Raw genomic sequence first — 15913 nt, 5'->3', positions numbered from 1 at the left:
CGTTAAATTTGGTATTTTTCATAAAATATTTTGCAGCACTATATATGCATATCCAAAAACAGTTCTTTAGTATATTGAGAGAAAAAAAATATTCAGTTTGGAATATTTAATATGAGCTCTGGTTGACCTAAAGTCATATACAAAGAGCTGAGTTAATAGTCACAGTATTAAATGATATCAGATGGACTTAGTTTGCTTCATCTAGGCCGCCTCTCCTGTAGTTTTAGATACGGGCTAATCCCCCCCACACACCTATTTTGAGACAAATAATTTTAAAAATTTATTCCGTTGTTTTCAAGTAAATAAAATCGATTTTTCTAAGCCATCACCCACCCACCCCAAAAAATTTCCCATAAAAAATTAGTCAAGTATAAAAGTTTTAGGCTTGTATTTTTAATGGGTAACTTTTTACAAAAGATTTGGTAAAGTGTAAATTTGACCCATTTTTCTGCCCAACTGCCAAATTGAGCTTCAGACCGGGTTTATGTGTTAAAAACAAAGTATTTTTTAATGGAATGTACTAATGAAAAAAGAATTTAGTTCAATCTGTATGATGTCATGAATCATAAGTTTAAATGCGTTACATATATAATGAAATTAATAACAAAGTTTTTCTGCATCGTTTCTACACAATATTTTGTGACGTGATTTTCACTAACGTTTAAAACTGGGTATATCTAAGAATTATTAATTTCATCTTATATTATCTTTCTTTTAATGAACTATGGCATTATATTAACACAGATTTTTCACTTATTTTAAATTTTTATCTTCAGCTATACAATGCTTAAGTTGGCCTTATGTTCACTATCACACAAAACGCAATGTCCGACTAACTTTGAATAGCTACAACTCGGGTACTAATTGAGATACGTTAAATTTGGTATTTTTCATAAAATATTTTGCAGCACTATATATGCATATCTAAAAAAGTTCTTTGGTATATTGAAAAAAAAAAAAAAAAAAAAAAAAAAAAAAAAAAAAAAAAAAAATCAGTTTGGAATATCTAATATGAGTTCTGATTGACCTAAAGTCATATCCAGAGACCTGAGTTAATAATCATAGTATTCAATGGTACCAGACAGACATATACACGCTTTAAGATGGCCTTGGAAAAAAAGAAATTATATTTTAAAAGGAAATTCTGTGTACAAAAAAAAAAAAAAAGAACGAATGACCACCATGTGTGTACGTGATGTGCACGAGTGTGCATATAACAGAGGGTGGGAGTGGGGGTAAAGAGTACCGAAGGGGCGTGACTAATTGAGCATTATCTAATGGTAATACTTTTAGGGAAAGTAGAATACCCATCCCAGAACAGGTATAATTAAAAGAACAGTTTTGCACCATTTTTATGTTCCCTTACAAAGATTAAAATCCGAATATAATGGTACTAAAACATGTGTAGAACAATTTTAACCAAAATCCATTACATGAGTTTGATTCTAGAAAATGTCCACAAAAATTTAAGGCTTGAACTTATGGGTTTTTATGGAATTCAGAGACTTAACTATGAACCAAATTCAATGTGAAGCTGAAATAATTGAACTTTCAAATAGGAGGTTGTGCCCATATTTTGTCCTAAAACCCCTTTAAAAGACTCCAAAGAAACTGAAATTTGGGTAATATTTAATACCATTAAAATTTCACGAAAATTGGAAGTATTGAATTTTTATGAACAGCTTCCACCCACTTCTTACATGCTTTGCATAAAACTAAATATCACACCATGTGAGACTTTGATTTGCCCACAACTTATCTGTTCCTTTAAATATCAAATTATACCCAATAACGATTACTATATTATTATATTATACTATTATTATATATTATACCACTAACAATTACTATGCTGTTGTCCTGGTGGTCACTGTATGCTCATTAATCATTATCCTCGAGTGGCCTTCAAACCTTAAGTGGTGACTTCCCGGTGGAAAAAAAAAATTGTTTTTGAGGATACTTTCATCCTGTGTATAACCGTAAAGTTTAATTGACAGTTTTTACTTTATTTTATGAGATCTAATGTATGAAATTTCCCCATACGTATGATTACTTATCTTCTGATTTGGAGTCGCAGTACTCATAACGATCTCCACTAGTGAATGAAGTAAAAAAAAATTTTAATTCTATTCTGACAAGGTTTGTGAAGAATTCATTTGTCTGCAAACTTTATCTACAGCAAATCTAAGCATATGATTTAGTATTGATTTTTTTAATGGAAATCTCTCCAGACAAGTTATGAAGTCACTTCATGTAATGAACTAACAAGAATGAAAGATAATTATCACAAAGACAGGAGATGCCTATTGACCTTAGTCTTGAACAGACAAAGGTTATAAGTAGGAGGAAAACAGCAGGAACAGAGTTCACAAACCTACAGTTCTTGGGAAGAAACTACTGGAATAGAAAGCTATATTAAAATAAAGTATCCAAACAGCAAATTAATGGACACTACTATACCAACAAACTGGAGCAAAAGCAGAGAATAGATAAAACAATTCTTAAGAATGTCTACCATAATGGTATTTATAAAAAAGACGGAGACTAGCAACATCACTGCAGAGAAGATGGGTGCAGTCAATCAAATTATAAATACGTTACTGCACCTTATCAAGAATCCTCAAATACGAGTAAGATTCACCAGCCAAAATAAGACAATACTCCATACATGGTCTGATAGTAACCTCAGATGTAAGAGTGATAAAGACCTATTTTACTAAAAGCAAAAAGAGCAATGAATCTAATATATGAACTGCAAGGAAGATTTGATAAGAAAGAAAGACCAAGAAGTTTCAGAGTCGATTTCTCCTCAAGAGCAGAGGCATCAATGAGAATCTCAAGAAGAAAAGAGACACACCTACGATTGAAAGACACAGCCAGGATTAAATGAAACAAGCCATTTCGCACCACAATCTACAATTGAACGAAAGTAAACTTGTAAATTTGATTTGAGGGAGATTGATGCGTCATCAAAGAAACCAAAACCTGAATTTCTACTACTCTTCTAGGATTTCTTTTAAAGAAAAATATACTTGCTTGCAAACATTGTTTGCAAAGCATGTGTCCACAGAATGAGAGAGAAACAACCCACATGAGTTGATATATAGAACAAAGCAAACGAATTTAAGGATGATTGCTGTTTTAAAGGAATCAACAGATTAAATAATTTGTTTCTGAATTTTCGAGATGAGGATTCATTACTCGCATCATTTGGATTCTTCCGACTACCGTTTTCATCACGAGGGTTATTTTCACAACATTTTGGTAGAGTTAACCTCCAACCTTCTTCAAGTGCATCTTGTTGAACTTGAGAATCTTTCTGTCAAACTCGAGGACTGTAAGGTAGTAAATAAAGCACTTGGTAAATTCAGTTGTAAATTACACTTTTCTGGAGGTTAAGGTTCAATACTCAATGCGGGCGACTCTAAAAATACAATTATGAATTACTTAAGACTTCTATGCAGTCACGGCCAACTGAACTAGAGTATGCTACCTCCCTGGATTAAAGAAAGTGTTCTGTTCGAAATGCTGTGCAGATTTCAGAGTTCAACAGAAAGATTCCCAAGTTAGACAAGATACACCTGAAAAAGGGCAAAAGAGGTTAGATTGACCAAAACGTGAAAATAACACTCAAGATAAGAGCCATAGTCTTAAGAATCCAAATAATATGAATAATTTTTGTCTGTTTTCAACAAATAAATTATGGCCATCATGAAAGGATGGTTGATAAGCAGAAGCAGGAAGTTTATGACAACTACCTCAGTCTTATTTTCTGTTACTGACGGACCAACCATATCACAACTACTGCTCTCCATGAACACCTCAACTACAGTCCATTATATTGCAGAGATGCCTTTGTTTGTTTGGGTATGCAGCTCATTGACCCTTGTCCAGACTTCTATATAAAAAAAAAAAACAAAGATAAAAAAAAAATCTGTTTGATGTATGTATTAGAAATGAAACAAAAATCATGCAAATTCATCAACTAGTTTTATTTTTAAATAAGAAAATCAAATTTTATGAGTATCTGAAGAGTGACTGGCATTATGAAAAAAAAAAAGAAAAAGAAAAAAGGGGAGATAACTCAATAGTTCATACTCCCTAGATTTATGCTGTAATGCCTATGGCTTTCTATTAATCTCTTAGAAATTAATTATTTTTATGAAAATAAAAAAAACTACTTGATCACTTTACATAATTTTTGGAATATGATATATTCATTTGATCATGGGTATGTACATCAGACCTTTTTTTTTTTTTTTTTATTGCTGTTTTTTTAACGTATAGGGTATTCTGGACAAGAACCAAAGAATTAATTCTGGATGTAATCCTGTCGAATTCTCTACATGGATAATGCAATCATTATCAGTGGAAAGCTAAAGATCTGCATAACAACCATCAAGAAGGACTCGACTGATCTCTCAAATCCACAGATGGTTGGAATCACGCTTGGTTAGATATCTTTTGTGACCCGTCTCAGAGTCGCCATAGTTTGTGATGTGGTGCAGGTTGAAGAAACTGGCTCAATCTCACCAAAATGAAAGCTGTTGCAACAACAATAATAAAAATGCTAAAATATAATAGATATGGATGCCTGTGAATAACTCCTTTTTACAATGAATTAAAATAGTGTTCAATCGTGGAAACTAGTAGTTAGATATGCAAACTGAAATAAAATGTAAAAGTATGCACCTTGGTATGGTTGGGTTGGCTTCTTCCATCTCAAATAATGGCAGCCCATACAGAACTACCAGAAAAAAAATTAAAGATTGCAATAAAAATAAGTTAGAATCCTTGGGTTTAACTACTTTACAAGAGAAAAGGATGTGTGAGACTTTAAAATTAATGGGCTATTTAAACTCTTTAAATACCATTTGGACTGAACATTTACAAGCAAGAAAGGCATCATCAAATATATTCTTACTGTATATTCTATAAAATTATAATAGAAATTAACCTCTATTGTTTTTTTTCATACAAAACTGAAACTGGGTTATAGATTAAAACAAGAGATACCCGAGGAAGCATAATTGATTAATTTTGATAATCAATATTAATTCATTTGTCTATGAAAACAAATGTTTTTACTCATCAGTCCGATGATCAAATAAGATTTATCTCATCCAGCATACCATTTTTACATAGATTACTTATGAAAAGGAAAAAGTTGATTCCTGTACTACCTATATAGTTTAAAGTTAGGTGTGTGTGTGTGTGTGTGTGTGTGTGTGTGTGTGTATATATATATCTATAATATAAAGCTGTGTGTGTGTGTGGTCACGAATAGGCTCCTATATGCTTGACTATTTTAAAAAACTGATTACATATAATGATAGATGTATCGAGGAATGGGTATGTTTGATCCTGCAGAACGATAGTTCATTAAAATTGTGGGGTCTGCATTCGTGCCTGGTCCACGAAGTATGGAAATAAATTAAAAAATTAAAAAATAAACGTTTACAAGTGTTCTTGATATATAGATGTACATAATACTTTGATAAGTATGTTTTAACTTAAATAGGGATGGTATAATAAAAGTGTGGGGTCTGCGTTCGTGCCTGGCCTCCATAGAATGGAAATAGGTACAAGCTTTAATAAAAACTTTTCATATCTATCTGCGCAAATATACTTTGATAATTATGTTTCAGTTTGAAGAAATATGGTATAATAAAATTATAGGGTGTTCGCTCGCACCTGACCTCCATAAAATGGAAATATGTCACAAAGTTTAACAAGGTTTTTTTAATATAGATCCACAGAATATTGTAATAAGTGTTTCAGTGTGAACAGGTATGGTATAATAAATTATGGGGTTTATCTATTTTATTTTTACTTTCATCATATTTTGCTTTGGTTTTGATACCCCAAAATTTGAAGCTATCTCTTTACAACACTTCCTTTTCATAACCTATCATACTTTAATAAATCAGAGTCCATTTTTTGTAGGCTGTTTATTTTTTAACCCAGTCAACGACGGGTACTTTTGCTAGTATATATATATATATATATATATATATATATATATATATATGCCCCCTACTTCTCCAGAAAAAAAATCAAAGCTACACATATTGCTTATATTCATCCTTTTATGAGTAATCTGTTAATTCTAAAATTCATCCATTATATATGTGTGCATGTGTGTCCAGCTAAAAGTCAGAAACTACATATAACACATCCACAAAGTTGATTATATATATATATATTCTTTTTTTTTTTTTTCAGCATTATCTTTGACAGAATATGCCTAAAACAGATAAAACACCATTCTTTCCAGCAACAATTGAAAACAGAAGTTTCCAAGGATAGCAAGCAATATTCTTGTCTGGTTCTGCAGCTCATACACATCCCAAAAGAAGGTTCAATTTCTGAGGCCAGATAACCGTAGCCCAATGGAATGATGCAAAAAGAGGTATCATCAGTCTAGTACCTGTTGGTAGATTGATTAGTGTAGCAACATAACTTTAATACAAAGTGAAAAAACCTCAGAGTACCAAAATTTAAACTTCTGATGCAAACAGGAGACACCACACATGACTTCAACCTTCCAACTAAGATTATAGGTCCTACTTAAGATAAAGACTGTTGGATGCTGTAAGATGAACAGCACTCGATTCTACTAAATGAAGACTCGCAATCACTATCTTCAGCAGAGAGTGGAGACATTTCATGTAACTTGGTATATGCCAAGGACACTTAGCAGCCAGTGATGCTTACACATGTTGATATGACAAAACAATCAAGAATATTTCCCATAATGTGACCGTTGCAAAGGGCACCCTACCTCTTGACCACAATATAGAGGAATTGTTTATTGGAGTACCTCTCACGCTGTACGTAAAAACAGAATTGTCTTTGGCAGAAGTAAATTCAAGATTGGATATTTTTTGGTAACCTTCTTCAGATAACATTATTAGCAGTGGCCTCTTTTGAAAGTATGCTACATTCAATCAACTTCCCAATTCCAAAGAAATTCACCAATGCTAGGTTTGGGTAAGTTAACCAAGCTGTTAGGCATATTCTTTTAGCCCTATATGCCCACTTTACTTGGAACCAGAAATATGATATTTCACCAATTCAAAAAGATCATAGATTTAGTAAAAAAAAAAAAAAAAAAAAAAAAAAAAAAAAACGTGTTACAACATTTAATCCCAATTGGATAATCTGCCTTAGTAAGGAAAGCAGGGTTTTTCTACTTCTGCTTTCACCAAAAAGGCTTCGATCTGGAAATTGGAATAACACTAGCATAGCTAGTTATCATGAAGTAAGATGAATTTCTTGAAAACCATTTGTGAACATCAACCTCTTTTTTTTTAAATTAACAAATGCAAAATGAACACTAATATTAGTCGTAAAAAGTATTTGAAACTGATAGTTTTAAAGTTATCAAAATTTCCCAATTTGGTTTGTTTTGCTTCATGCCATTACAAAACTGGATTATTTAATCCCAAAACCAATAAAATAATGTAATGCAAATAATTTATTGTAAAGTATCATTTTCCTTATATTTGTAAGGGTCCAGTTCATAGCTCTACACATAGGTGTAGTAATGAATGTAAATTTGAACTTAACAATTAGGTCACCTGCACTCATACGATGAGGGTAACAAACAACAAAAAAACTAAAATGCAATCTGCATGCTTACATGACCTTTGTTTTATTTTTTTATTTTTTTATCATTTTTCTCTGCTTTCACACAAAGCAGCACAACTTGTAGCACCAGGGTGATTTGGCTAACTTTGGAAGAAGCAACTACTGATACAAAGGTCGACTATTCATTTGCTATCCTCATGCTATTTTAGAATTTTTTGTTGTAAACCAGTTCCAGTTCTCCTTCAAAGGTTATAACAATTACTCAAAATATGTAATATTTTAAACTTAAATTTATCAAAAGAAAACAAATTTTAGTTAATAAACAAAATATAAATAAGATTGATATACACATCACACTAAATTTACTACTAAATGCCTGTTAAGTTCATACTCAAGAGGGCAGCCAGCTAAAAAAAAATAAATAAAATAAAAATATTACACTTTGCTCCAAGCAAAAATGCCAAAAGATTTTAATGATACAAAATTCCTAAAAAAGGCAACAAGTTGCCAATATAGATACACAAACTCTAATAATCACTATGCAACAACTCATTTCAAGTATTCTTCTATAACATTCATATTATTTACATTATTCCGATTATTGCTCTCATCTTGAGTGCTATTCCTCAAATGTTTTGGTCGTGTAACCTACGGCCTTTTTCAAATATATTTTGTAAAACTTAAGAATCTGCACAAAATTTTGAACGGAACCCATTAAATTCATGGGGGTAACATACTCTGGTTCCATTAACCATGACTGGGTAGAAGTGCTAAATAATTTGCAATTGTATTTTGCGTGTTGCCTGCACTGAGAATTGAACCTTCAACTTCCAGAATAATGCAACTTACAACTGAATTTTATCAAGTACTTTATTCACTATAACATGGATCGTTGTTAAAGGAGTTCGACAGACAGATTCCTGAGGTTGACAAGATGCACCCGAAGAAGGTCAGATTTCAGCAGCCAAAACATTGTGAGAATTAGTCCAAATACGAATAATCAATCCTCGTTTCAGAAATGTAATGCATTAATGTTTGACCATGTTTATAACATTGAATCAATTATTATAGTTATTCATTATAGTTAACTGAATTTGAATAAAATTTTTAATTTTGTGTTGTTTTATGGAAAAAAAGGGGACTGCAAAAATAAATACTTTCATATTAGGCTAGACATATCTATTAAATATCACTTGGTATTAATATGCTTTTCAAGATAAGATGATTTATCTTTCGATATGCATGCAAAAAGCTGATTGGTCAGTTAAATTTTTTCTTATTTCACATGATTAAAGTTAGATTTCAGTTGCTGATTTTAGTTAAGAATATGTATGTGTGTGTGTGTGTGTAAGTGACTTCTAGAGAATAAAGCATTTCAACTTTGTATGGCCAGGGTTCAGCCTGAAGCAACTCTTACCTAATTAATGAATACCCACTTGTTAAATAAATAAAATACAAGTTAAAATCATTTTCTTCATGAATATACTCTAGGAAATAAAGAAAATAGGTTCACTTCTAGTAACAGTTAAAAAAATAAAATAAAATTATGCATGTACGAGTTTACATATAAACACAATAGTGGTGTGCTGGAAAGTGTCGTAAGGGGATGTCTTCATGTGGATCACTAGAGAGTTTTGGGTCTTTCCACAGTATACTCTCTTCACCGTGCTGATCTGATCAGATAATTAGTCTCTGACCCACCCTCTTCTAGCACACTTCCAGACACTGGGCATTTATAATGTTAGGGCCCTGCACAAACTCTCCTAGTTCGCTCTTGATTGGCCACTGTTAAAGCATATTTACATAACGTGACAGACCAAAGAAAGATGGCTACAGCTTCCCTAAACATTAAATGAACTCATCCTAAAAATTTGTTTAGATTGGTCTTACATAAGAAATATAATGACTAAAATAAAAGTGATATTACCTTAACTGAATTAGTACATAAGAATTGTTTTTATGGCTGGAGATATTTGATAACATTAGTAATCAAAATATCTATCAAGATAGTAAAAATATAGCAAATATATTAAACATTATAAATTAATAGAATGATCTGGTGTTGCTCATATTATATAAAAATGATACCAATGAGAAATAAAATATCCAATACAAACAATTCCAATTCATTTATTAATGAGCTAATTTAGGATACATTCTAAATTTCTTTACTATTTATTTCAATACATATTATTGCATGTGTATCATATTTAAATAAAAGGTATATTAAAAAAAATAGCATCAGTAATAAACAAAATCATTAAGATTTAAAATATTTTGTCTACCTTAAATTTTACTAGATTTTGTTCATTTCAAATATTGCATTTTTATAATTTGTAATAATCTTCACTAATAAAGTTTACAAATATAATGTTTTAAAAAATGGATGAAAGTACTTTGTTTAATAGATGTAAGAACAGTTGAGGTAACAGATAGAGTTCAGAAGTGAATGCCAAGGAAAACATGTAATGAAATTATAAAAATGGACTCTAGAGGAAGAAAGATAAATAAAAACCTGTCCAGTGATAAGTTAGTTTAAAAGTAAATTTCTTAAAGCTATTCAATACATGGCAGCATGTAAAACAGATGTTAAAGCAAATATGACAATGGTCTTAAATATTCATGTATTTAGTTTAACACCCTCCAAACGCCTTCTATTAATATAAACTAGCAAAATGTGCTCGGAATATGCATATAGCAGTTCATGATAAATTTGATAATTTAAAAAAAAAAAAAAAAATCTTCATTTCAGAACCATTTCTCATATTTAATAGCAACAAAGAGGAATAGACAGCCATTTCTGTGACTATTAATAGGTTTAAAAGCTGGAAGACATGGATGATGGGAGCATGTCTCTAATACTGCGTTGTGATACTTCGCACGGGTTTTAAAAAAATTGGAAATCTTAGCTGCTTCTTGATGGCCTGGAGATACAAGTTGAAAAATTGTGACAGATATAGAAACAGTGGCTAGCAGGTGTTCTGTGCACGCAGAACGAGATACACAAATAAAAATGCAGCAAGATCAAAGCAAAGCAATGCGAATCTTGGAGAGAAATGATGACAATGAAGGGAATGCTGAATAAGAATCTTTGCTACTCCTTATATAAAAATCACAAGTGTCAACTAACTTACTATCAAAGCCCAAGAATACGGGCTTACTAAAACCAAACAGCTTAATAAGATTAAACACTGTGAAGAAAGAGATGCTTTGGTTATTCTCAGAATTAGTTGCACAATATGCAAAACAAGTGACTACCTTACAGTCTCTCGCATAATTAAGACCAAGTTCTTCATTCAAAGAGTGATGGTCTTTGAGTATGTTTCCAGCAAAGGTCATGTCATGCCTCCTCTATATCTTAAAAAAAAAAAAAACCTCCCAAAAAACCCCACTCAATTCAGGTGGCTATATAGAGTTGAGAACGTGGTTGCAGAAAGGTGAACATGGTAACAGAACTGTTTGACATACTTTTGGTAAGCCCAATAGAGCAGTCCGAGAACTTCCATGACCTGTCCCAATATTTGCCAACTATGAATTTGCAATTGGAATCCATTGTCTACAATGTAGTTCACAGTTGAGATACACCAATGATAGACCTGCAGCACCAAGGACTAGCTGATTACTAGTATAAAACTGGTGTTCAGACATCTTTCAAAGAACAAGGTGAAAACTGCATGCTCCAACAGGTTCCATATGAAAGCCGTGGTGGAGGCTGAGGTCAGCTTTTTTGGGCAAGCTGTATTCAACAAAAGACCCTCTAAGTAATGAAGTTTGACTATGTTTTTCCTTTCCCCTCTCCAAAAAGTGTCAAATTTATTATGAACACCTTATATATTTGATAGTATCACATTCTTAATATATAGACAAATAAGAATGTGAGAATATAAAGTAATTTCTTTGAAGACTGGTGTAATTTTTATTAGACATGTAGATATAAGATCTTCATTAAAAAAATGGAAAACAAAAAATGTATTTTTTACTCAATGAACTGGAAATTTTATTTGTCATTAATCTAATTAAAAAATTACTAACACATCACTCAATAAATTCTGGGCCTGACATATGACACCACTAATAATAATGCTGATATTTAAAAAAAAAAAAAAAAAAAAAAAAAAAAAATTTTTTTTTAATATAATCCCAACCTTCAAATTATCTATCTAAAATTCCAGCCCAATCATATTAGTTTACAAATTACTGTTATTTAAGCAAAGATATTGATGCAAATTTTCAAAACAAGGAAAATATCTGAATTTCATGTGTTGATAAAACATTACTTCCTGATGAAGAAAAATACTGTTCAAGAAAAACAATGGTTTGCTAGGCGTTATTCAAACCTTGTTTAATCGGAAACAATAGTTAAGTGATATGTTGATTTTAAATGTAGTCATACAGACATAAATGATGCTGAATGCTTCGGTCACTCAAATTCATCAGATATTGCAAATAACTTGCTTTGATCAATCATGAAGTTGCAAGAGATAGGAGAGGAGTTGAAGATATCAAAATGTAGTCATCATTTTGCATGAATAGTTGTCGATAAGAAAGCCGTGTTCAAAGTGGGTGCTACATTTTCTCACACTTCATCAAAAGCAACAATATATAAACAATTCAATGTTGTTTGCAACCGTTTCAGCACAAGAAAACAAGAGTTTTGCATCAACATGTGACAATGAAACATGGATTCACATCACTTCAGAGTCAAACCAACAATCAGCTGAGTGGACAACAGCAGGTAAAAGCTGTTCAAAGTGATCAAATATGCAAACATCAGCAGGCAATTCATATCATTTGAATTATTGAGACTACTGTTCTCATCTCGACTGTTATTCGCATGTTTCAGTCGATGTAACCTGACCTTCTTCAGATGCATCTTGTTGAACCCTGGAATCTATACAGAATTTGGAACGGAACCTTTTATTTAATCCATGGTGATGGCATGCTCTTGTTTCCTCAGACATAACTGAGTAAAGTCCCAAGTAATCAGCAATTATATTTTGAGTGTTGTATGCAAGGAGCCATCGGATAAAGTCTAATTATAAAACTCACTATATCTATGTTTATTTCCATTCTTTTCAAAGTGCATCGCCTCCAAAGCAGCGCAGCAAATGACTGCAGTTTTTGTGGTCTGTTCTTTTCTGGAGTCTTAGCTAGTAAAAACAGATCCTAGGAAGTCAAAATTGAAAAAAAATTGGAACATGGCAGGCATGTTATTTGTACGCACAAATATATAGATCTATACATTAAAGTCAGTTATTTTTAACTATTTCTTATCCATCTGACGATAGTTCAAACAGTAACAACTAAGGTTGGAGGCTATATGTTTTGGTTTCAATTCTAGCTGATGGCACTCAAGTTATATTTTTGTTTTTAGCTTTGAAATCACTATATATTGGGTACAATATAATATATAATAATCAGTAGATAATTGACTATAATAATAAATACAAAAGCTGCATGAATTAAAATATCTAGAATATTTTACGACCGGGCAATGCCGAGCTACCAGCTAGTACTTGGTAAAATTCAGTTACATTCTTCTGGAGGATGAAGGGTCAATCTTCAGTGCGGGCAACACTCAAAATACAATTAGGATTTCTACCCAGTCATGGCTGAAGAAAGAGCATGTTATTCCCATTAAATAAAGGTTTCTGTTTGAAATTTCATGCAAATTCATGAGTTTGACAAGCTACATCTAAAGGTAAGGGGTTATATTAACTGAAACTTTGTGCAAATAACACAAGATAACAGTAGTTCATAGTCCAAATAATACAAATTATTAATCCTCATCTCAAAAATTCAGAAACAATCAGCAGGCAATGTTTTAGTTTCCATACTTTAGGATGCACAAAGTATTTTGTTCAGCAATTTTCTTGAGAAATGAGGAAAATATTGATATCATGGATATATTTGAAAGAACTTGCCAAGAAACAGCAACAAATGAAGAAAAAAAAAATGCTCCGTCAACAAAATGCCCAATGTCACAAAATAATCGCAAAACTACAGGAGTTGTATTTCGAATTGTTCTCATACCCACCCAATCTGGCACTAGCCATGATTTGCTATTTGCTAGACCTAACAAGAATGCTCCAGGGAAAGAGATATCAGAAACCGAAGTGTATTTCAAGCTAAAGACAAATCATTCTACAGGAAAAAAACGCATCAAATTGTTAGAGAAGAGTTGAAATCACTGTATCACCCCAGAAGGAGGTTATGTTGATAAATAAAGTTTAATTTTGCCCAAAAGCTGTTTTATTAGTTAAGCCTGAGACTTATTGAGTGAAGTGTTATGTTGGACAAAAAGTATCATAACTTTGCAATGAAAAAAGAACTAATTTTTTATTAAGAAAATTAATATAAATTCTTTTGTAATTTATATTTTTCTTGATAATTCTATTGTATCTTCCCTCATTTTTTTTTTTTTTTTTTTTTTTAATGGTCAATCAGAAAGAACTATTCATTTCAACTTCATGGTATGAAGTAAATTTTGTCCGTATGCAAGTTAAGGCTCTTAATTATATATATATATATATATATATATATATATATATATATAAATAATCGTGATAAAGAATTACGGTCAAGTTAAATAAACTTCTTTCATTTTCAATTTTTGCTTTCTATTTAGTTTTGCTGGTGTAGATAGAAGAAAAATCCTTTTTTGATTAATACATAATTCTAGTTTCATTTTAAAACTCTACATTTTTATTTTTTTTAATAAAATGAGTTAGAATCAATATATTTTTAGTCTTTACATTGAAACATTTTTCTTTTCAGAATGGCTTTAGAGAAGGAAAATATATTTTTTAAAGTTTAAATAAAAGTTTACTTTTAAGTATCCTTTAATAGAAATATAGTTTCTTAGTCTTTACATTTCAAAGTAAAGCTTAAAAAAATGTATTTTAATCATAACATTTTTTTAAAAACAAGTGAAGCATGCATGGTCCCCTGTGAGTGCACAGTGAACGAGACAAAAAAAAAAAAAAAAAAAACGACTAAGTTCAGCATTTTACCCCCCCCTCCCCCACATTTAGCCCTAAAAGTCCCCAGGGGACGTCAAATCTTACTGAAAATGAACAAATGGTGCAGTTTTAAACTTTAGCATATGTAATTTTGAGTTCTGCACCATACAAAAAAAGAAATGACTAAGTCCATCATTTGCCTCCCCCTCCCACCATTTAGCCCCAAAAGTCCCCAAGGCCTTAACATATTTAAATTTGAGTTCAGCACCATGTAAAACTGCTAAATAGACATACACAAAATTTGGGACAAATATAGTAAAACAGTCGCAAAAATGGAGTGTTTTTATTAGCCCTAAAATAGCCCCTGGGGAAAACCCAAGAGTCATTGCAAAGTATAGACAAACAAAATTATATGGAAATCAGTTAGTTACAACTTTTCAGAAAGTTTTATTAAAATCCAAGGCATCAATTTTTTTTTAATAAGCACAAGTGTCCATTTTAGCCAGAAAGGCACTCCTAGCGGAGCAACCGACATTTTTTTTTTTTTTTTTTTAAACTCATATCAGGTTCAATTTTTGTGCAAAATTTCAAAAAATTTTAAGGCGTAGTTATTGAGAAAAGTGCGGACAGACGAACGAACGAGGGTGAATTTACAGGTCCACCCTCCTTTTGTCTGGGCCGACCAATAAAACCATTCCAAGAAAGAAGCATTTCAAAGTAAAAACTATTTTTTTTTCATGTAGCATTTTAAAACTAGAATTATGTAAGTATTAATCAGAAGGGACTTTTCCTAGATCTACATCAGCATGAATTCTGCTAAACAGAAATTAAATAAGTTTATTTAACTTAACCAAAATTACATTTTTAATTTTAAGAACAAATACTTTTGTCAGCAAATTTTCCAGTTAGACTATAACCAAGACCGTCTTAAAAGACAAGATGGCCGGTGGGCAAAAATAATTTAATCTGCTGACGTCATCACGGGTAGTCCATTAGTTGCTTCTTGACACCGGTAAACACCGGTAGTCACTCGTGGATATCTCCATTCAGCAAAGTAAGTTTTAACGTGCTCCCCCCTGTATTTAACATGATGTAACTATAATTTAATTCAATATTATCATCCTAAGTTTTTTACCATTCAAAAGAAGCTTCAAATAAATTGCTAATATTAAAAAAAATTTTTTTACAGCATACAAAACTAATGAAAATGCGAGACAACATCGACTCTTTTGAAGAGACGATTTTTTTAAGCTGTTGACATGTTTTAAAAATCTAGCAAAAATTAATTTTCCTGAAATTTTCAATATTTAAAAATAAATTATGCCGGCTGATAACATTTTTAAACTTTTTTTTAAAGC

At 31.5% G+C, this 15913-nt stretch overlaps 1 protein-coding gene across 9 annotated transcripts in view; it reads right to left on the bottom strand.

Moving 5' to 3' along the window:
- LOC145248175 (serine/threonine-protein phosphatase 6 regulatory subunit 3-like) overlaps positions 1 to 15913 on the bottom strand; it is a 166985-nt gene that overhangs the window by 122952 nt on the left and 28120 nt on the right. For 2 of the 9 annotated variants that reach the window (XM_080110019.1, XM_080110022.1), the window contains exon 2: positions 3759 to 3898. The exons of the other annotated variants lie outside the window; for them this stretch is intronic. The gene's annotated coding sequence lies outside the window, so the exon portion shown is untranslated. The remainder of the gene's footprint in view (positions 1 to 3758; positions 3899 to 15913) is intronic. 9 annotated transcript variants of the gene reach the window in all.

Source organism: Euprymna scolopes, chromosome 26 (genome assembly GCF_053919585.1).
Source record: "Euprymna scolopes isolate OS-2025 chromosome 26, ASM5391958v1, whole genome shotgun sequence".
In the NCBI taxonomy this organism is placed as follows: domain Eukaryota; kingdom Metazoa; phylum Mollusca; class Cephalopoda; order Sepiida; family Sepiolidae; genus Euprymna; species Euprymna scolopes.
The sequence above is the reverse complement of the archived record's forward strand: the minus strand, read 5'-3'. Positions and strand labels throughout refer to the sequence as shown.